General features: G+C 46.2%; 2 protein-coding genes across 8 annotated transcripts in view; one reads left to right on the top strand and one right to left on the bottom strand.

The window, feature by feature from the left end:
- Positions 1–23,034, bottom strand: part of supt3h (SPT3 homolog, SAGA and STAGA complex component) — a 518,479-nt gene that overhangs the window by 411,681 nt on the left and 83,764 nt on the right. The window contains exon 1 of one of the 7 annotated variants that reach the window (XM_038799936.1): positions 20,612–20,841. The exons of the other annotated variants lie outside the window; for them this stretch is intronic. The gene's annotated coding sequence lies outside the window, so the exon portion shown is untranslated. Of the gene's footprint in view, positions 1–20,611; positions 20,842–23,034 lie in introns of those variants that run through there. 7 annotated transcript variants of the gene reach the window in all.
- Positions 20,774–23,034, top strand: part of runx2a (RUNX family transcription factor 2a) — a 194,725-nt gene continuing 192,464 nt past the window's right edge. The window contains exon 1 of the mRNA XM_038799931.1: positions 20,774–21,111. The gene's annotated coding sequence lies outside the window, so the exon portion shown is untranslated. The remainder of the gene's footprint in view (positions 21,112–23,034) is intronic.

Raw genomic sequence — 23,034 nt, 5'->3', positions numbered from 1 at the left:
AGTTGAGTCTCAAAAAGGAGGGGGTGAGAGCGATCGGTCACAGGAGGAGGGAGGAGAAGGAAAGGGGGGGGGGGGGAGAAGAGACACGCATCGGTCAGGGAGAGGTATATAGATTGACCCGGGGGGGCATTACTACACAAGTGGGTGAGCTAGCACACCGCCCGGCACACCTCCCAATGGGGAGAGGGTAGCTGCTGACAAGTTGGGGGGGGAGAGAAAATTTTGGATGGGGAGGTAAATAGAGAGGGAAAAACTGTGGGGGGTGGGGGGGGAGGAGAGGAGTGACAAACCAGGGAAAGCTGAGGGGTGAGGGGCAATAAACTGGTCAAGACAGATTGCACGTGGCAGCAAGGAAAACAAAGGCACCGGTAACAAACACTTTGGAGAGCCCCCAAACAAAGGGAAATCACGGAGTGCAGAGGCACATCCACATGGCATAGTGTAGCCATCTGGGATGGCCACGTCCTGATTACAAAGTGGACACTTTGCAAAGAGTGCAGGGAAAACGGACAGTGCTGAGAAAGCAAGCAGGTGCAAGGTTTGTCTGTTGACTGGAGCCATCGCTCGCAGACAAGACCGATACTGCAAAGCCATTACCATACTAATGAGCCATCTCCGGGGACAAAAGGGGAACATTTAAGTAACTGATAGTAAGGCAGACACCCCGGCGCCAGAGGAGACTAGAACAAAGCAGGCCAACGGCCACCTAGGACATGCCCAGCAATCAGAGCACCCACCCCTTTATTGGAGGAAATCGATAGGAATGATCAAGATGCGGTCCAATTAACTGGAGCCAAGTTCAAGGCCCACTCAAAAGCGCGCAAAGCCCCTTCGGGTTTAAGAAGAAGAATAATATAAGAGAATCGCTCTCTTGGCCTTGGCTCTCAGCGAGGAGAGACCAGCCTAGCAGCTGCACCAGAACAAGTCCAAAGTCAACGCACGCTACGAGACAGACGCTCTCATCTGCTATTCTGTACCAGTTCAACCCCAGCAGCCTCAGAAGCGGACAACGGCCATTGAGTGGGTGCCCAAAGCTAAGTATTAGCTTTAGTAGTAGTGACAGTTTAGTTGATAGAGTTTTGTGCATGAGCATATTTGACTGTGTGTGTAAATAAATGAGCATTGATTTCGACCTTAATAACTGGTGTATCGAGTCTTTGATCAGTATTCGGTTTTGAAACTTGTGGCGGTATCGAAAGATATCTGGCGACACTTGAGCAAACATAATTAGAATTAAGGAAGGTGACCATATTAACAGCCATAAACAGAGCCAATTAAAGAGAAAACACAATTAGCAACAATAGTCAATGATGGCGGCCACCTCGGTTCAACCTTGGACAAGGGGAAACCCCGGAGCGCAGGTGCATGTCCATATACTAAGTACGGTTGATCCTGCAGGAGGGAAGTGGCAGAGACTCCCATTAGAATAGTCACCTGGAACGTCAAGGGTCTTAAATCCCCCCCCCCCCCCCCCCCCCCCGCCCCCGCCCAGTGAAAAGATCCAGAGTATTGGACCACCTGAAAGGTGAGAGAGCCGATGTAGTCTTCCTCCAGGGGACCCACCTGAGGGAGAAGGACCAACTGCGGGGAGGGAGAGTGTGAGAGAGAGTGAGAGGAGAGTGAGTGAGAAAGAGAGAAAGTGAGCGCGAGCGCGAGAGTTAGGGAGAGAGAGAGAGAGTGACTCCACAGACAGCCAAAGTCCGAAATTGGGGAAAGGTCAAACATTGCGAAGGCGTGTACACAGAACAGATAGGGACAGATGTGGTTCACACACCAGGGGAGAAGGAGTTCTTCTTCTTCTGCAAGGTAAATACTAGAATCGCCTTCTTTGTAGTGGGGAGCGCAGTGCTTCCGGGGGTAGTAAGAATGTGGTGTTCTTAATCTCCGACCATGCTCCACACTACATGGATGTGAGGTTGGAGACGAGCCAGGCACAACTGCCCCATGGAGGCTGGACTCGGCCGGCTTGGCCAACAAGGCTTTCTGCACAGATATCAGAGGCCATAGATGGCTATGTTACCAACAACCAGAATTGGGCGGGTGGAGGTCTCACCCTCCGCGTTCTGGGAGGCGCTGAAGGCAGTGTATTGGAGAAATTATTGTATACAAGGCTCGTAAGCATAGGAAGGAGAGGGCGACTAGGCAAAAGCTGGTCATCTCCGAACATGGAGACAAAGATCTGGCCCACCATCTGAGAAAGCAGGCAGCCACGAGGGAAACAGCCCAGGTTTGGGAAAATAGCGATAGACTGGTCGCCATGCCAGAAAGGGTCAACGAGGCCTTTGCAACCTTTGACCAGGAGTTGTACACCTCCGAGCCTCCCCAAGGAGGGCATGTAGATGAAGCAGTTCCTCGATGGACTGGACATGCCGGTTGTGGGGGAAGAGAAGTGACGAGGCATGGAAGCACCATTAAAACTGGCAGAAATCATGGAGAGTGTCAACTCCATGCAGGTGGGGATAGCGCCGGGGCCAGCTGGATTCCAGTGGGCTTCTACAAAAAGCCTGCAACAGCATTGGCCCCACACCTGCTGGAAATGTTCGCAGAGTCGCTGGTTAGGGCCAAGCTGCCACTGCCAGTGGCACAAGACTCGATATCGCCGATATCTAAAAAGGACAAAGCCCGACGGAATGGGGGTCCGACAGGCCTATCTTATTGCTCAACATAAGATGCAAATATCCTGGCAAAGGCCCTGGAAAAATGGCTGGAGAGCTGCGTGTCAGAGGTAGTCATGGAAGACCAGATGGGCTTTGTCAAGGGCAGGCACTTGATAGCCAACATCAGGCACTTGCTACTCCTACTTTCCCTCGCAGGGAGAATACAGACAATTAAAATGATTAAGCTGCCCAGGTTCCTCTTCCTGTTCAAATCCATACCGATCTACAACCCCAAGGCCTTTTCCAACCTAGTATATCATGGCATGTGATCTAAAAAGTGGTCCTACAAAGGAAAACAAATGTGGGAGTCCTGGCCCTCCCAAACCTACAGTTCTACCACTGAGGCCAAAGCAGAAAGAGTGAGGGGACAGGTGAAGGAATCGGGAGCAGAATGGGTTAAGATGGAGACTTCCTGCATAGGGACAGCCCACCAAGCACTACTCACAACCACTCCCATCCTCCCCCGGCCAAGCACTCGAGAAGCCCAGTGGTTGTAGCCACGCCCCAGACATGATACCAAATGAGGCAACACTTCAGTCCATCCGAAATGTCCACCATGGCCCCCATCTCCAAGAACCACAGGTTTACTCCCGCAATAATGGATGCCACCTTCAAAAGGTGGAGACAGGACGAGGGGACACTGACAGTTAGGGACATGTACATGGACGTCAGAGTAGTGACCTTGGGAGAACTCACAGACAGGTTCCAATTGCCAACAGGAAGCAAGCTAAGATACAGACAGGTCAAAAACTTCCTCCGTGAGGAAACAGCGATGTACCCCCAGAAACCAGAACATTCGTTAAGCAAAGAACTGCTACTGACATAGGGAAGGGAAACATTGGGGATGTGTGCGGGTGACTGTTGCGAGGAGATACACGCTCCCCCTTTGACGAGATGAGGAGGTACCCTCCCGCCTGGACAAGACGAGGGAAAAAAGGGAGGAGGAACCAGGCATAGAAAAAGGGGGAGGACTCTGGGTCAAAGCACTACCTAGGACAAACTTCACCTCCACATGCGCAGGGCTTAGTCTAACGCAGCTAAAGATGGTGCACAGTGCATACCTAACCAGAACCCAAATGAGTAGGTTCTTTCCAGAGGAGGACAAATGTGAATGGTGCCAGTGAGAACCAGCCAACCACACCAACATGTTCTGGGCCTGCCCCAGACTTGCTGGGCAGTGAGTGAACCTTTTTTGAGGCAATGTCTAGGATTGTGGGAGTGAGGGTGGAGCCATGCCCAAAACTGGCGGTCTTCGGGGTCTTAGACCAGCCAGAACTCTTCATGGGGAGGGGGGCCGAGGCCCTGCGCTTTGCATGCCTGATCGCTGGCCAGAGAACCCTGCTGGGCTGGTGATCGGCAGCACTACCCAAGGACTGGCTGTCCGACCTGGCGGAATTTCTTAATCTGGAGAAAATAAAATTTGTCATCAGAGGGTCACCAACCTGTTCCAAAATCTGTTCGTAGCCAGCAACCAATACAGTAAGGGAGAGGGGGTTTAACACAAGCGAGTCACTGGATAAAGATGTAAAGGGAAGGGGGGGGGGGGGGGGGGGGAAGAGGAGGACACGCAAGGAAAACGAGAGGAACAAGGGATCAAAACTGTAAATAGACAGCTGTAAATACGTGCCCAGGCCATACTCGGAATTGCAACAAAGGCACACCGACCAAAGTGGGGGGGGGGTCCCAGCCACAGCAAGAGGGAAATACATATTGTATTTACATACAATTTACATATTGTATGTAAATATCTGCACTGACTTCTGACCGCCTTTTATCTCCTTTCATTTCCTGTTCGTTTTTTTTTCTTCCTCTTTTTGGCATGGCTATGTAAAATGTAACATATGAATTGTGAAATACAAAATGTGAAAACCCAATTAATACACTTAAATAGTGACTGCACATCAGAGGTAATTCATAGTTTGTGAAAAGCTGTGGACATTTGAAAGGCGTGATAAAGTGCAATCACGTAGAATAGTGGAACAAACGGTACTTTTATAAATTTATTGAACAGAGTATAAGTTTGGAAATAAGAAAAAGCAAAACATAAATACAAGTTCTTACACACTCTGGCTTAAATACAAGTTCTTAAACACTCTGGCTTAAATACAAGTTCTTGCATACTCTAGTTTAAATGCTGATGGCATCAGAACAATAGTCAATGTTTTCAGATATAATTTCATATGCTGTAATAATTACGTCAGAATTACAATTATAAGAACATGATGTAAAAATAACAATTTCATTTTGAAATTAAGGTGGTCTAAACATGGAAACCAACTTTTTAATTATAGGGTAGGGCTGAAACTCACAATTGAATTCAACCCGATATTTAAAACATAGGAAGTCAGTGCCCTTTCTGAATAAAAATGTGTTTAGAAGTATACTTGTGGAAAGAAAATACTGAACTATGACTACGAGGTGAAACCTGAATGGTAATACGGTTTCAATGCACAGGATTCTCTGGAAGAACCAAGCCTGAACTCAGGAACTAAATGTTTCTGAGCACACATATGGTCTCATGGAATCAGAGTTAACATACAGTACTGCACAGATTGTATGAACTTTATTTGTGTTCTCAATAAGATGTTGCAAAAAGTGTAAAACATCTTTAAACCAGAAAGTATTTTCACTGTATGTAATGTTCCAGAAGCAAATACATTTACTACTACACAACTGCTGTGTTGCATATATTCAAAAGACGTTTCAAGATAATTAAGCAATTCAGCAACAAAGCTGAAGTAATATGTAAGGAATCCCAGCTCCCCACAAACTCAGTCCAAGAAATCTGTTTCTCAAAGCTTGGAATAACTTGGGAGAAGGCCGAAGTATTCAGGCAGGCCAACCTTTTTCCCAATGCCCCACAAGGTTGTAGCATTGTTTAGCACACTGGGCTAAATCGCTGGCTTTGAAAGCAGACCAAGCAGGCCAGTAGCACGGTTCGATTCCCATAACAGCCTCCTCGAACAGGCGCCGGAATGTGGCGACTAGGGGCTTTTCACAGTAACTTCATTGAAGTCTACTTGCGACAAAAAGCGATTTTCATTTTCATAAAAAGAGATGATTGCGGCATTTTTGTTTAAAAACAGCTTTTGGACAGTATTGCTCCTGGATCAGACACAATGAAGAATAAAGTTCTGTTTCCTTCCCTCGCGAAGAAGTCCCGAGCGAACGAGCCGCCAAGGGCCATGGCGGTACGCTTTCATCGTTTCCTGGACAAGGAGCAGGTTCTGCGGTGGGCCAAGAAGGAACGGAGCAGCAAATGGGAGAACTGTGAGCTGCGCATTTATCAGGACCTGGGCACGGATCTGGCCAAGAGGTGAGCTGGGTTTAATCGGGCAAAAACGGCCCTCTTTAAGAAGGGGGGTGAAGTTTCGGATGCTGTACCCAGCCCGTCTGTGGGTCACACATGAGGAACGGGATTTCTACTTTGAAACACCAGACGAAGTATGGACTTTTATTAAAGAAAAGAGGCTGGAAGCGAATTAAAAGACACTGAAGCCTTGGAGAAGTACTGTGGCAGCGATTTGTTGTGCTGGGTTGTATAAATATAAATACTGTAGTGCTATGTGTAATAAGGGGCTGTTTGGATGGCTGAAGTTAACTTCGTCTTGCAGGGAGCATTTAGAGGGGTGATAGGCTTTGGGGTTGGTTCTGCTTTTTGGGTGATTATTTTTCTAAAGTGGCTGTTTTTTGGAAGGACAAATAGGAATGTGGAATACGGGGTTAATGGTAGGGTTCTTGGCAATGTGGAGGAGGAGAGAGATCTTGGGGTCTATGTTCATAGATCTTTGAAACTTGCTACTCAAGTGGATAGAGCTGTGAAGAAGGCCTATGGTGTGCTAGCATTCATTAGCAGAGGGATTGAATTTAAGAGCCGTGAGGTGATGATGCAGCTGTACAAAACCTTGATAAGGCCACATTTGGAGTAGTGTGTGCAGTTCTGGTCGCCTCATTTTAGGAAGGATGTGGAAGCTTTGGAAAAGGTGCAAAGGAGATTTACCAGGGTGTTGCCTGGAATGGAGAGTAGGTCTTACAAGGAAAGGTTGCGAGTGCTCGGCCTTTTCTCATTAGAATGGAGAAGGATGAGGGGAGACTTGATAAAGGTTTTTTAGATGATCAGGGGAATAGAGTAGACAGTCAGAGACTTTTTCCCCGGGTGGAACAAACCATTACAAGGGGACATAAATTTAAGGAGAATGGTGGAAGACATGGGGGGGGGGGGGGGGGGGGGGGGATGTCAGAGGTAGGTTCTTTACCCAGAGAGTAGTGGAGGCATGGAATGCACTGCCTGTGGAAGTAGTTGAGTCGGAAACATTAGGGACCTTCAAGTGGCTATTGGATAGGTACATGGATTACAGTAGAATGATGGGGTGTAGATTAATTTGTTCTTGATCTAGGATAAAAGTTCGGCACAACATCGTGGGCCGAAGGGCCTGTTCTGTGCTGTATTTTTCAATGTTCTATGTTCTTCAATGATAGGCCATTTCAGTGGGGGATAGTTCAGAGTCATCCGCATCGCTGTGTGAGCCTAGAGTCATATGTAGGCCAGCTGGGTAAGGAAGGCAGATTTCCTTCCCTGAAGGACATTAGTGAACTATCGGCAATGGCTTCATGGTCATCATTAGATTTTTAATTACAGATTTTTTTATTGAAGTCAAATTTCACCATCTGCCATAGTGGGATTCGAACACGGGACCCCAGAACATTAGCATGGCTCTCTGGATTACTAGTCCAGTGACAATACCACTATGCCACCGCTTCCCCGAGAACTACGCATGATGAGAACAATTAGTAATGACTGGAGAAAATTTTAAAGGAGGATAGAAATGGGCAGGTAAGAAGATGAACAAAGGAGAGAAAGTAATGACCAGAGGTAGGAAATAGATTAAATCAATTTGCCATTTTTATGACAAATGAATAATTTTCATATATGCTGCATGGATTTTGGGAGCCCAGCAGAGCTGGAATGAAGAAAGGGGGAAATATGTAGTCTTTTAAAAGGGTCACATTTTACAGGACAAAGACAAATCATAGCTATATCATTCACAAACCAAGTCATCATGTTTTTTTTCAATGTGCATGTGAAAGCTTTAAATTCAAAAACATGCATTTAGCAATATGTCATTTGTGCTTTTACAGGTTACAAAATCTTGATAAAACAGCTATTTGATGCACTTTCTAGTTTTGACTTGTGTTTTACCCAGATACCTAAAAATATATATGAGACAAAAGCACTTTCTTTTTTGGCTCTTATCCTATGCCACGGCCACAATCGAACGATGTGTTTCCCTCCTCTTACTACATCTCACTTCATCAGAACCTGTTATGTCTAAGGTTAATTAGACTTGGGTTAAGTTGACTTAATGGAGAATGTTCACTTCAACCAAGTTCCAATTATAGATTTACCGCTGCAGGTTAGTTAGACCTACAAAGAGGTTAGCAAAAACATTGGGCACGATTCTCTGATCGCGGGACAGTGCCCCCGCCGTCGTGAACGCTGTCGTATTTCACGATGGCACGAAACGGGCGCCACAGGGGGCCAGCGCAACGCTGGAGCGGTTCACGCCGCTCCAGCCTTACTTCCTGGTGCGCATTGGGGGCGGCGCCAACCCAGGCATGCGCAGTGGCGACGCACCAACCAGCGCATGCGCGGTGGCCTTACTGAACGCTCCAGTCCCGACACAATATGACGCGGGGGTTCTGGGGCCGGACACGCAACAAAGTAGGCCCAGGGGGTGGAGGGGCTGGCCCGCCAATCGGTGGGCCCCGACCGTGAGCCAGACCACATCGGAGGCCCCCTTCTTCCCCCCCCCCCGGACCCTTCGCGCAGAGTTCCCGCCGGCAGCGACCAGGTGTGGACGGCGCCGGCGGGAATCCGCTTTTTCTGCGTGGCCACTCGACCCATCCGGGCCGGAGAATCGGCGGCCCCGCCACGTACTACGGCCAGAGACCGGCGGCGCGCCAAACGCGCCAGCGCAAATGGTGCCGATTCTCCACACCTCGGAGAATCGCGCCCCGGCATCGGGGTGGCGTGGAGTGGTTGAGGCAATTCTCCGGCCCGGCGTGGGGCTAGGAGAATCGCGCCCATTGTTTGCATATCTTCACATATTACTGCAAAAGAATTTGCAGCAGTGATACAATGCTTCTGACTATATTCTAGGGTGTATTTTAAGATTGTTCTGAATGGAAATCTATTGAAAACGAATTTTCTGCATTCTTCCAAGGATCATGTTGCACAGTGCTTTGATGAACAGAATGCCAAAACAAATTCATAAAGGCATTGTTTGAGATGTTCTTCATGTCTGCGCACTATATGATCTCCCCATATAAGGGAATGTTCTTTGGTTGATGTGGGAAACAGTTGGGTCTTTTCCCCAGTGAAGACAAAAAAGACAAATTGTAACAATAATTACAATATTCATCAATAAAGGGGCATCAGGCTGATGTTTGATAAGGGATGTTCAAGTTCAAAAAGCAATCCTATCGATTAGATAACCAAGTTTCATTGTTCTGACATAATCCACATATGACATGAACTCAGTATTGCCTAGACCAGTGTTTTTCAAACTTCTTTTCCAAGGACCCACTCCAGCCAACTTTCTCAACCCCGCTTGCCGATTTCCGTGACCCATGCCACGTTTGCTTACCTTTAATGCGAAAGGGGAGCCTGCTTGATCTTCATGATCTCACTCCAATCAGGTTTATAGGAGGAGAGAAATGCGCTTACAGATGCAGATACAGACTCCAGCCAGTCCCTTTCTCCCCGTCTTCAACTGTGAGAACAGAAAATCCAACCTCTCGCATATAGGTCGTTGTGAAGGGCAATGGCAACAAAATGCTTGTTTTGCTCAGCACTGGATACTCCTGGGAGATGCTATTCCAGTATGCGGACAGCCCCATGGATTTTTGGCGTGCTTTTAATGTGCTGTCATAGGTTAGGTACACCAGCTTAGTTTTCTCATTTGGAGTCTGCTGTAAGTTAGTAACTGATTCTTGGGTCTCAACCTCAAAAGGAATTTTTCAGCCACCACTTCTGATTCAAAATCTGAAATTTCTCTTCTCATATGCCAGTTCATCACTGCATATAACACACCTGGGCTTTGCATCCTTATTTGCATTAGCACAATTGACAAAACCATACCACAAGAATCATCTATATACTGCTTTGTTTCCGAGTTAAATTTCTTCTTTGTAGGCTGTTAACCAGAGGTCCTGGAGCTCTGTTTAGAACTAGGCCCTGGAGCCCCGTACAGAGCTAACACTAGTACTGATCTGTCCCACCTGAGATACAGATCTGAATCTCCAGCAGATTCAGATGAGATCTTGAATCTCCAGCAGATTCAGATGTGAGATCCTGAATCTCCAGCAGATTCAGATGTGAGATCCTGAATCTCCAGCAGATTCAGATGTGAGATCCTGAATCTCCAGCAGATTCAGATGTGAGATCCTGAATCTCCAGCAGATTCAGATGTGAGATCCTGAATCTCCAGCAGATTCAGATGTGAGATCCTGAATCTCCAGCAGATTCAGATGCGAGATCCTGGCCAGTAAGTACACTGCCTAGTTTTATCTCTAGCCGTCTCTTCCTTCTGACAAAATAATCTTGCCTTGCTTGCTGGCAGTTCAAAAATGGAAGAAGCTCTCCTCCATGATTTGCCGCCAAAAGCACATACCTACAGGGCGCTTGACATCAAAAGTGTGTGCAGAGCGTGTGACCTGCTCACTCCTGCCGCTTATGGTCGTGAGACTGCACACAACCTCATTTCGTCTCATTTAAAAGCCAGTAGCAGCTGCCAGTCTCAACTTAAATGCCGGGATTGGCAGTTCCCCTATGATCAGGACCTCCACAGTGCGAGTGCCCCTATCGATCGCTCTGCGTCCCTCCCGCGACCTACCTGTTGGTCGCAACCCAGACTTTTGAAAAACCCTGGCTGAGACTGAAAGGAAGCAATCCTCCATGATTTGCAATCCTTTCTGGCAAAAATCCTTTCAGTCTAGCAAAAATAAAGGTACTATTTAGTAGATAATTCAGAGTGTAGGTTACACTCTTATGACAGTTTCAAGGCAAACACTGCAAATATGTCCTCTTGAAGGTGCAAAGATTTTGAGATTAACCAGTGAAGTACATTCCCTTTCACTTTTCCCAAGTTTCCCTAATTGCTAGGTAATAGCAATAACAGATGTAATTAACCAATTATTTCCAAAATAACATGTAAACTCTCACTTACATAGCACCTAAGTGGAACCTCAGGATGCCCTGAAGTGATTTATAGTCACAGAGGTAGTTTTGGCAGGATCAGTTCTACGGGTAAGAAATTCCTTGGAGCTGCTCCCACTCAGCTGTATATTCAATGGCATATTCAAAAATTCGACGGAAACTACATTTACGCACATAAACAAGGATTCTGCCACATTTACAACAAAGTTATAGCAGCAGAGCAGGAACAATTCCAGGGAAATTCCGAGCCAATCTATGTTACAGGATGCTCAAAGTTGATGAGCTTAATGACTTTTTCTGTCACCATTATAGGTTAAAAACTTAGTATCCGTAAAAACATTTTTCATTCCAATTTCAAAATTCATCTGGAAAAGGAAAGGCAGTTTTCTGCCACAAATAGAATTCGGAGCTTAGCTACAATAGAAATTAAGGATGATTGGATCATTGTGCTCAGCAAATAGAGCTCATCAACAGATACATCTTGGCATTTTAAATTTTTCTTTTTAAATGTTTATTGAAGTTTTACATAATAACAAACACAAGAACGCAAGAGTGCAAGAAATTACAAGCAAATATAAAACAATACACATAATTAACTTAAATACTATAACTAAACCCCTTAACAGCTGACAGTGTCTAGATCCTTAAAAAAGGAAATGGATGGCTGCCATCTCAGGTAAAACTTCTCCACAGACCCACTAATGGTGAATTTGATTTTTTCCCCAAGTGTAGGAATGGCAACAAGTCTCCCAACCAAGCAGAGGCACTGGAGCAGAATGGGAGACCTCCAACAGAACAATATTTGTCTCTGGGCTATCAGTGAGGCAAAGGCAACGACGTCTGCCTCTATCCCAGAAACACGAGTGAATGCAAAACCCCATATATAGCTACCAGTGGACATGGGTTTAAATCTACCTGGATTATCTCCGACATAGTACTAAAAAAGGAAGACCAGAAGCTGGAGAGTTTGGGGAAGGACCAAAACATATGCGTGTAATTAGCTGGGACAAGCGAACCACGATCACATCTGTCCTCAACGTTTTGGAGAAAACCCATTCATCCCAGCCTTGATCAAGTGTATCCTGTGTAACACCTTAAACTGAATTAGGCTCAACTGAGCACATGGAGTTGCCCCTGTAAAAGGGCCTCCCTCCAAATCTCACTAGTAAATATAGGGCAAAACTCACTTCCCCATCTTGCCCTGATAAGTGGGGAGGGATACGACGAGAGAATAAGGCCATAGGTCCAAATTAGACCCCTTGCTAGGCTGAGCCAAGGATTAAAATCCTGTCCAACAAAGGAAATTAAGGGAAAACCATGCGAGAGAAGTTACAAACTTGAAAATAACAAAAGGCTAGAACTGGGTAGTTCAAATTTGTCAACCATTTCTCTGAAGCTGGCAATCCTCCCCTCCACAAACCGGTCACCAAAATGCTCACGTCCCTTCACTTTCCAAGATTTGAATGTTGGGTCCAATCCAGATGGTAAGAAAAAGTGATTATTACAAATAGAGACCAGTGAAGACAAGGAAAGCTTAAAATGTTGTTGAAACGGTTTCCAAATTCTAAGAGAAGAGACCACCACTAGGCTAGAGGAAAATCTAGCGGGAAAACAGGCAATGGTGCAGAAACTATGGCAAGAAGAATAGAAGTAGTGCAGGAGCAGGCCTCCATTTGGCCCCAAATAGAATCGGGGGGGGGGGGGGGGGGGGGGGGGGGGGGACACTGATCCACAACATTTCTTGGCTGTTAGCAGCCCAGTAATAAAACAATAAATTTGGGAGAGCCAAGCTCACTGTCTGTCTGTCCCTTTGCAGGAGAATGCTATGGATTCTGGGATTCTTACCTAGCCAAATAAAAGCAGATATCAATTTGTTAACCTTAATAAAAAAGGATGTGGGCAGAAAAATGGAGACTCGTTGAAAGTGAAATAAAAACCTATTAAGTACATTCATTTTAATTATTTGAATCCTCCTGCCAAAGATAGAGGAAGATTGTTCCACTCTGTAGGTCTATTTTAACATTATTGATCAGGCTTCAGTAATTCTACTTTTCAACTGAGGTCCTATTATGGGCCACTTGGACCCACCAAGTAACAGAAGACATGTTTTAGAGAGACAAAAAGGGGAGTTGGGTCCATAATATAAAGAAGTAGGTCATCTAAATAAAGAAATATCCGATGCTCCACCACATCACGATTAATACCTCTCCATTGACTAGACGTCCTCCAAGCTATAGAACGCGGCTCTATTGCCAAGGAAAACAAAAGTGAAGAAAGAGGGCAGCCCTGTCTAGTGCCCCTATTTAATGGGAAGTAATGTCAATGTAGTGTTCATACGAACATTGGCTGTAGGGACATTATACAAAAAGCGAATCCAAGAGGCAAATTTATGGCCAAATCCAAATCTCCCAGGGATCTCAAATAAATATTCCCATTCAACCCTATCAGATGCTTTCTCAGCATCAAGTGATATTATCACTTCAGGCTCGGGTGCAGGGGAGGGAGAAAGAATAACATTTAAAAGGCGATGTACATTGGCTGAAGCTCTGAGCGCCACAACCTCAGCAAGCACCTTAACGTCCGCATTTAAAAGTGAGATGGGTCGGTATGAACCCCATTCGGTCAGGTTTCTGTCCTTCTTGAAGAGTGAAGAAATAGAAGCTTAACTGAGGGTCGGAGGCAATGAAACCAGAGATATGAAGTCACTGAACATGTCCAATAACAAGAGTATGAGCTGTGGCAGCACGGTGGAGCAGTGGTAGCATTGCTGCCTCATGGCGCCGAGGTCCCAGGTTCGATCCCGGATTTGGGTCACGGTCCATGTGGAGTTTGCACATTCTCCCAGTGTTTGTGTGGGTTTCGCCCCCACAACCCAAAGATGTGCAGAGTAGATGGATTTGCCAAGCTAAATTGCCCCTTAATTGAAAAAAATTGATTGGGTACTCTAAATTTATTAAGAAAAAGAAGAAAAAAAGAAACAAGGGTATGAGAACCTCTTGTAATACCAGATCGGAAAGCCTTTCCAACCAGCGACTTGCCAGACTGCATTAGACCAATATACTTTAAAATCTCGTCAGGGCGCAACAAGGAGTCTATCTCACAGCTCTTGTCCACACCAACAGTTGGGATGGGCAGACTTACCAGAAAGTCAGACATAATCGATTTATCTCTGCAGGTACCTCCGATATATACAGGTCGTGCTAATATGATTTAAAACCCCACTGACCTGGAGAAGGGCGGAGACAAGGTTTCCGCCCAAATTAATTATCTGAGGGATCTCACAGGAGGCCGTTGTATGTTGGTGAGTCAGGAGACGACTGGGCTTCTCCCCGTACTCCTAAGTACCACCCCTGGTGCACTATAACTGACGTACAGCCTTGCTAGTGGACAATAGTTTGAACTGGGTCAGCAATTGTTTCCTGCTTGCCAATAGCTCTGGATTGGATCGAGTGAGTATTGGTGATCCACTTCTAGAATGGAATCCACCATCCTCTGCTGCTCCAACTTTGTTGTCCTTAGCATACAAACAAGTGGTCTTTATTCCCAAACATTACTCGGAGACAAGCCGGTTGACCATCCCGAACTTGACTCCATTTTTATATAAAAGATGGATTTCACTCCATTAAAAGTGGCTTTTCGCTTTGCTAGGTCTGCACTCCTGTCTTGGTACAATCTAATGGAGTGGCCTTCCCACTTGAGATCACAATGTTCCCTTGCCCATCGAAGAACCTGTTCTTTTCTTTAAAACTATGGAATATTATGATCAACGCATGAGGCAGATTTCCAGAACAAGGCTAAGGTCGCAGTGAGCGACGGGCCAGTTCTAATTATGGGGGGATGCAAATACACCCCCACCCACCATCTTATAAAATATTCAGTAGGGGTTCAGCCCTCAGTCCCTCCAGTAACCAACAATACAAATGTTCTGTTCTCCAGGCCATTCAATTTGTTTTTTGAAGATTTGTTGCATTCAACCACCAAAGCAAGATTGGACTCCTGAGGTGATCTGATCACTGTGATCCGATAAAGCTTCCTCCATGCTGTTAATCGTGTCTCCATGAGCTTCGAAGGTCTTACTTGTGGAAGAGTCAAACAAATGGGAACCAAGCCCTCTTCAATTGGTCTTTCCATCGGCAGGATTTGTCGGTGTTTATCAAGCTCACTCGCCAAAATGCGGCTGAGAGCCACAACCATTAGTGGAGTGGCCGGAGAGGAAGAAGCTACCTCCACCGTCTTAACTCCAGTTGAATTCTGAGATGCTTCAGAACCAGTCAACGGGTTTCGGCTTGAATTTATCTGGACTTTGCCTTGGCAACTCAGAGGAGAGATAATTCTCAGAAATTTCTGAAAGGTAAAAGATCCGTGGCACCAGAAAAAGGGCACCAGCAGGAGCCACCTCCCACATGTCTTCCCCTCACATCTCGCCACTGGAATTCTGGCATTTTTAATCTAATTCAGAACTGTATCTTAATAAGAGAAGTATTCATGTAAGCAACAGAGTGAAACAAATGCAGAGGAGGTCACATAAGATAAGAAACTTCAAGTTTAAGTACCAGGAGAAATGGAAGCAAAGGACATTCTTTTATTTAGGTTCACAAAAGGAAAGTCTTTTAAGCAGAGAGAAGCATCTCAGTAAATTTGATTTGTATTGTCCTTATATGTAAGTAGCTGGGTACCTCTATTGCTTTCATTACTGCCAAATATGAAAATACTTTATAAAACAAACTGATCAGAAGACGATATCCTAATGCAACTAAAGATGATATAACGCGGGTTATTGCAGTTGTTTCACATATAATTACTCTCCTAGCAATATTTTAAAATATTTTTATTGAATATTTTTTAATGAATACAGAATGAAATAAATACAAAACACGCCCACAAAAAAACTGTAACCCCCCAACAGCTGACAGTGAGTAAATCGTTTTAAAAAATGAAAGGACGCCTTCTTTTATAAAACCCCTCAATTGCGCCCCTTAGCATATACTTAACTTTCTCAAGATGCAAAAACTCCAAGATCCCCCAGCTATACCGCGGCATAGGGTGGAGAAGCTGACCTCCATAGCGCAAGTCGAGCACAGCCAGAGCTCACGAAAATGCAACCGTTCCTGCACTCATATCACATGACCCCCCTGTAAGCGGAATTTTTAAACTGCGTACTAAGTCATAATTACTACCAGGAAAATGAATTTGCTCAGTGCGAAGTGTTAGTTCCTCCTTTCTATAATTAAGTAATAAAAATTGTTTTTATTAGGGAAATGTGAGCATGTGAGACATAGAGAGGAGAGAGAGACAGAGACAGACAAAGACTGGAGGGAGGGAGGTAGGTGCACCGCTTAGAATCATAGAGCCCCTACAGAGCAAAAGGATGCTGATGTGTTGGGCAGGCTGGGTCAATGTGGACTGCACTTGATGCAGTGTAGCGAGAGACAGACCTCCAACACTTGATTAGATGCAACACGATTTTATTTAACGTCTTAACTATTATATATGTTCAACTGTGGGTTGACACTATGCTGACTTGACTGGAGACCTATGTACTAGCCTGACCAGACTTACTGGCTACCGCATGGTGTTTGCACTGGCTATGCTCACGAGCTCTGACTGTCTCAGTGGCTGGGTCCAGAGAGAGCGGGAAACCTATTTCCCTCTGGTTTTATAGTGGTAGTGTCCTGTCTGGTGATTGGCTGTTCTGTTCTGTGTGCTTACTGGTCATCCTGTGTCAATCACTGCCTGTCTGCACTCCATTATATACATAGATGTATATTATGATAGATGCCATTCGGCCCAATGAGTCTGCATCGGCCCTTGCTCCAATAGAGCACCCTACCTAGGCCCATTCCCTCGCCCCTATCCCCGTAACCCCTCTGGGCAATATCAGCATGGCCAATCCACCTAACCTGCATATCTTTGGACTATGGGAGGAAACCAGAGCACCCAGAGGAAACCTGTACAGACACAGGAAGAAAGTGCAAACTCAACAGTCACCCGAGGCAGCAGTGCAAACCCGCTTCTTCCATCATGTTATAGATTCTATTGAGAACCATGGTAACTATAGAAGGGGGGGGGGGGGGGGGGGGGAGCAGTTGAACTGAAAGAGAGCCCCTCAAAAATATTCGTCATGCAAAGTTGACCGAGTATTTTGTCTTTTCCATGCGCATATACAGTGCAAAATGAATTGAGAAATTTTTTTTACTTCCCAATTTGCTGTCCGAGAAATCGTCAATCTGTTTGGTTACTTAGCCTGCTTGATGGCATTATTGCTTAGACATCTATAGATGGTGCCAGATTGAATGTCACTGCAGAATAGGAGGAAATCAGTGCTCTAGATCCCTCTAAACCTCTGTGGGCAGCCTTCCTCGAGGTCAGCTGCTGACCATAATATCCGGGCTATGATTTCCAGGGGTTTTCTTGTGGTAAGCAAACTTGAATTAAGCAATCAGGTTTTTGTGGTGAATGAGTACCAAGGCACAGTATGATGACAATCCAATAATATGAATCCTACAAAATATCCGATTTCACCGTCCCAAAATCCCTGTTATACCAAATGAAGAAGAAAAGGAGTTTCCTCCACTCTTTCCTGCGACAGAAATTTGATGGAAGCCAGGAGTAAATACAGCTCAACTGTTCTTACAGCAGTCCAGAACAAATTAATGGAAAATTCAACTTCAGCTCAAAAAAGGCAGGAAATTACAATGCACCAATACCCACATCAAATATGAAACTGAAACTAAGTCCTATATGCTTAAACAAATCACTGTATGCTGATATCCACCTTAAGAAGCCAGACAATATTTTGTAAGTCCAAAGAGATCGGAATTGAATCCTAAAAGTCCCAAAAAACGTGCTATTGGGTCATTTGGACATTCTGAATTCTCCCTCCGTGCACCCGAACAGGCACCGGAATGTGGGGACTTGGGGATTTTCACAGTAACTTCATTGCACTGTTAATGTAAGCCTACTTGTGACAATAAAGATTATTATAAAAAATATCTCAACCAACTGTTTACCAAAAATATTTCTAACTGAAAACATAGGATCCACGGAAATAAGAGCAGTAGGAGGCCATTTCACCTCCTAAACTGGCTCTGCCATTCAATTAGAGCATGACTGATCTTCTACCTCAATGCCATTTCTCCACACCATTGCCATATCCCTGGATGCCTTTATTATCTAGAAATCCATCGATCTCGGTCTTGAAAATATTCAATGACTGTGCCTCCACAGCCCTCTGGGGTAGAAAATCCAAAGATTCACCACCCTCTGAATGAAGAAATTGCTCTTCTTCTCGATGTGCGCAGTGGTAATGTCACTAGACTAGCAATCCAGAAGTCCAGGTGAGTTCTTTGGGAATATGGGTACAAATCCCTCCACGGCAGCTGGTGGAATTCATAAATTAATCTGGAATTGAAAAGCTAGTCTCAGTAATGGTGAAACCATCAAAGGTTATAAAAATCCATCTGGTTCACAAGTGTCCTTTAGGAAAGGAAATCTGCCATCCATCTGCAAGTCACTCAAATCACAGGCATTTGGGAATGGGCAACAAAGTCATCCCTTGAATATATTCTATATTACCACTACTATTTGGAGGCATACAAATAACTCCCACCAATAATTGTCGTGCCTTGCTCTGTCTTAGCTCCACGCAAGCTGATTCTACATTTTAATCTTCCAATCTGAGATCTCTCTCACTGATGCACTAATCTCATCCTTTAGTAACTACTACACCTTCTTTCCTTATTTTAATAAAGGGAAGGGGGCAAGACAAGTAAACAAAAGAAGACATTCAGTTATAATACGTACTATTTACAAGGGGCCGAGTTGAACCTTACCAAGTCCTCCCTTTGTGTCAGTCGGTTCCACAGAATCCCTACAGTGCAGGAGGCCATTTGGCCCATCGAGTCTGCATCAACCCTGCAAAGGACCACCTTATCCCCCACCCTACCCCGTAATCCCACCCAAACATTTGGACTCTTAAGAGGCAATTTAGCATGGCCAATCCACCTAATCTGCACATTTTTGGACTGTGGGAGGAAACTGGAGCACCGGGAGGAAATTCACGCAGACATGGGGAGACATTGCAAACTCCACACAGAGAGAGAGTCTCCCAAGGTCGGAATCAAACCTGGGTCTCTGGTGCTGAGAGGCAGCAGTGCTAACTACTGTGCCACCGTGCGACCCCGTTCCTATCTGGTCGACCTATTATACAACATGGCACCAGCCCCATGGCTATCGAGGGAACTGATACTTCTCGAGACACACAGAGAAAACAATCAAACCCACCCATGCATTCCAGGCAGGTTATTACACCCCTGCCCCCCCCCCCCCCCCCCAAAGTCGGAAGACCTTCAAAGGGAATGATGAAGACGAAGACGAGTAGCCAAAGAAGAAATTAAAAACACCAATGACAAGGAAGGAACAGAAGAAAACTTTGCAGTCCTGGCGGGTGGAGGATGACGCAAGCACTTTGGCACATTGTTGCCTGGTGGTGGGAACGGAGCAGCTGGCTATAGAGCCAGAGAATGACGCTTGTTGCTGGACCGTCTGGGTCGAGAGCACTCCGAAGGCAGCCGAACGACGACATCCGAATCAGAGACCCCAGAGGTCTATTTCTCAATATCGGAATCTGACAAAGAAACATCAGGCATCACGAGAAAAAGATGACAGTCAGATGCACAGGTTCCAAACTGGAGTAATCCGGCAGAGTTCTCCTGAAGAGAGCTTCCCCTGTGGCGAACTGCTGGTCATGGAGGTGATCTAGGTGATGCTCCATGAGCTGACCTCGAAAACGAACGTGGTATGATACGGAACCGGGTTGATGAACGACAACCTCTGGAAGCCAGTGAGGAGCTTCACCAAAGTTACAGGCATGAACCGCCTCGTCAGGTGCAAAGCATTACAGAATACGGAGCCTCATCAGGCAACGCTCTTGTAAATCTTGGGTGCGGTTTACTTTTGCGCCAATGTGAGGGAGCAACAAACCCAACTGAGTCCGGAGTCGGCGACCCATCAACATTTTGGCCACGGCCTACCCAGTCACAGCATGAGGTGTAATTCTATATGAGAACAAAAAACGTGCCGGGTCTCCATCAAACCTGTGGTTTGTTTCAGTTAGGCCTCGCTTCACTCTCTGTTCGGCGCACTCCACCAGTTCCTTCAACAGCAGGTGAAAAGGAGAGTGCGAACATGGCAAATGCCAGTCTTTTTCACAAATGCGGTGAAGGCCTCGCTAGTAAATGAGGTTACATTGTCGGTAACGAGCACCTCCAATAAATCGTGGGCCACAAGAGGTGCAGAACTGTTCAATGGTTGAGTGGGAGGTGATGGACGCCATTTTGTGGACCTCTAGCCACTGACTCACATCCACCTAGATGAGAAACATGGATCCTAAAAACAGGCCAGTGAAATCCACATGAATGGAGCCCAGCGGCATCCAGGCCACTCCCACGGATGCCGAGGTGCTGCTGCTGGAAGCTTTTGATGGTCCTGGCAAACAGAGCAGCGCTGGGCTACCAGCTCAATATCTGCATAGATTCCCCGCCACCAGTTTCATCTTGCAAAAACCCAGGTGCCACGTGAAGGTCAAAAAGATATTTGACCTTTTTCAGGGACAATGACTCTGGTGCCCCACAAGAGAATATCATCCTCAACGGTCAGCTCCGACACTTTGATAGAAAATGCCTTTAACCGACGGAAGCCGTCGCCATGGTGCACCAGACAAAATCAAACGTCATACCTTAGTCAGCACCGGGTCATAATGTGCCCACTCGCGAATGCAGGCACCATCACGCGCAGTGTCCAAGAAATTTAGGAGCACAATTGCGTCAGCTGTGGAGAGATCCACCAAAACCACAGGCAGGGTACACATTCGCTAGCAGTGTTCCTGGTCAGTGTTTGTAAGAATACTGGTACGCAGCCAATAGCAGAGCCAACCTCTGGATCCGGCCAGATGTGATTGGCAGCACTGCCTTATCTTCGCGCCAAGCAGTGGTTTATAATCAGTAATTATTTAAAAATGGCGGTCGCATACATACTGATGAAAATGTTCGACTCCGAACACGACCGCCGGAACCTCTTTCTCCAGGTGCCCATGGTTACACTTTGTGACAATTGAAGTCCTGGAGGTAAAAGCTATCGGACGGTCCTGGTTGTCACCATCCAAAGGGAAAAGATGCGCCAATGCCATACAGAGATGCACCGCATGTCAGATATAGGGGCTCAGCTGCGTTGAAATGGGTCAGTACTCTCAATGAAACAAATGTCTGCTTCACTAGCTGGAAAGCAATCACCCTAAACCCAGGGCCAGCATTTCTGAAGGAGAAAGTGAGGGGGGGGGGGGGGGGGGGGGTCAGGATTGTCAACAAATTTGGAATAAAACGGCCATAATAATTGATCAGGCCGAAGAAGGAGTGAAGCTTTCTAGCATCATGTGGCGCGGGGGCCCATCTTATTCGTTTATACTTTGTCGGCACTGGGTGTAGGCCATCCCGGTCGACCCAGTAGCCCAAATACACCACCTCTTTAGCATTGAAAAGTACTTTGTTTTACGCATGCGGATGCCATATTCTGAAAATCTCTGCAATACCGTTTCAAGATTTTGCAGGTGCTCAGTCTGCATGGCCCCCGTGATTAACACATCATTAAGATAGCCAGCAACGCATGGAAGACCACTTAATATCCTCTCCATGACGCGTCACAACATGGTGCATGCTGAAGTGACGCTGAATGGAAGCCCGGTGTACTTGTACAATCCTTTATGAGTATTGATAGGGGTAGCACCACAGTGCAGTGGTTAGCATTGTTGCGTCACAGCGCCAGGGACTCTAGTTCAATTCTGACCTTGGGTGACTGTCTGTGTGGAGTTTGCACTTTATCCTTATGTCTGCATTGGTTTCCTCGGGGTGCTCCAGTTTCCTCCCAAAGTCCAAAGATGTGCCGGTTAGGTGGCTTGCCATGCTAAATTATCCCCTAGTGTCCAAATGTTAGGTGGGCTTACAGGAATAGGGCGACGAGTGGTAGGGTTCTCTTTCAAAGGGTCAGTGCAGAATTGGTGGGCCGAATGGCTTCCTTCTGAACTATAGTGATTTTATGATTCTATGATATTTTCTCGAGGCCTTGTGCAGTTTAAGCTGTAAATAGCATTACTCATATCTAACTTGATAAATGCAGAACCATCCGTCAGCGTGGTATAGAGATCTTCAATTTGAGGTAGGGGAAATCGGTCTAAACGGGAAGCCGTACTGACAGTTAACTTGTAATCGCCGCAAAGTCAGACAGTTCGATCCAGTCTTATCACCAGAACCACCATCGTCGTCGAAACAAACCGGCCGAATCATACCGAGGCTCTCCAAGAACTAGATCTTCCCACAATAACACAAGGGACCGGTCGAGCACAAAACAAATAGAGCTGGGCCTGCGGATTCACCTAGATTTTTGTCATAGCTCCTTTAAGTGTCAGGGAACTTTCACAATACCATATATAAGCCACCCCCCCCCCCCCCCCCCCCCCCCCACCCCCGCCGTCTCCGCTTGGAGGATGCATTGCCAGTCGATCCACAAATAGCGCAGCCAATCCCGACCCAGCCATCTCCCTGAACCACAATGAGGGGAATGCGCAAGGACGAGCACACGGGGTGAGCGTGGAGCCCAGAATAGCCAAACGCTCCCCTGTATACATGGCAAGGCGGGTGGCCAAAACAGCCAACAAAAACTGACTTACCCAGTGTTGTGTCCTGTCAAACAAGTGGTGCGTCAACACTGAGACGGCAGCACCTGTAGTCAATGCCATTTGAATGAAGTGTCCGTAGATCTGCACAAGGATACGAATAGGGGCCACACGTGGTGCAGCTACACATTTCACCTGCATTTCCAAGTCGTCTCCAGCATTATCAAAATGTAGGGCACTAGCAGGAGGCACGATGTCTATCTCGACCCGGGCGGTCAGGGTGCTGTCCATCATACTACCAGCGGCTTCGACAACCCCGGGGTCACACTTCTTGCAGGAGGCGGAGTCAACACCTCCCAAATCAGGAGGGTGCGTGCTACTGTCCAGGACATTGAGCGTATAGAATTGCAACAGTCCGTTCTAGTCGCTGAAGGGCGGCAAGGGGGTGAGGCGCCAGACAACATTTACCTCCATTCCCAGTAGTTTCTGTACGC

The sequence above is a fragment of the Scyliorhinus canicula genome, chromosome 6 (genome assembly GCF_902713615.1).
Source record: "Scyliorhinus canicula chromosome 6, sScyCan1.1, whole genome shotgun sequence".
NCBI lineage: Eukaryota > Metazoa > Chordata > Chondrichthyes > Carcharhiniformes > Scyliorhinidae > Scyliorhinus > Scyliorhinus canicula.
The sequence above is the reverse complement of the archived record's forward strand: the minus strand, read 5'-3'. Positions and strand labels throughout refer to the sequence as shown.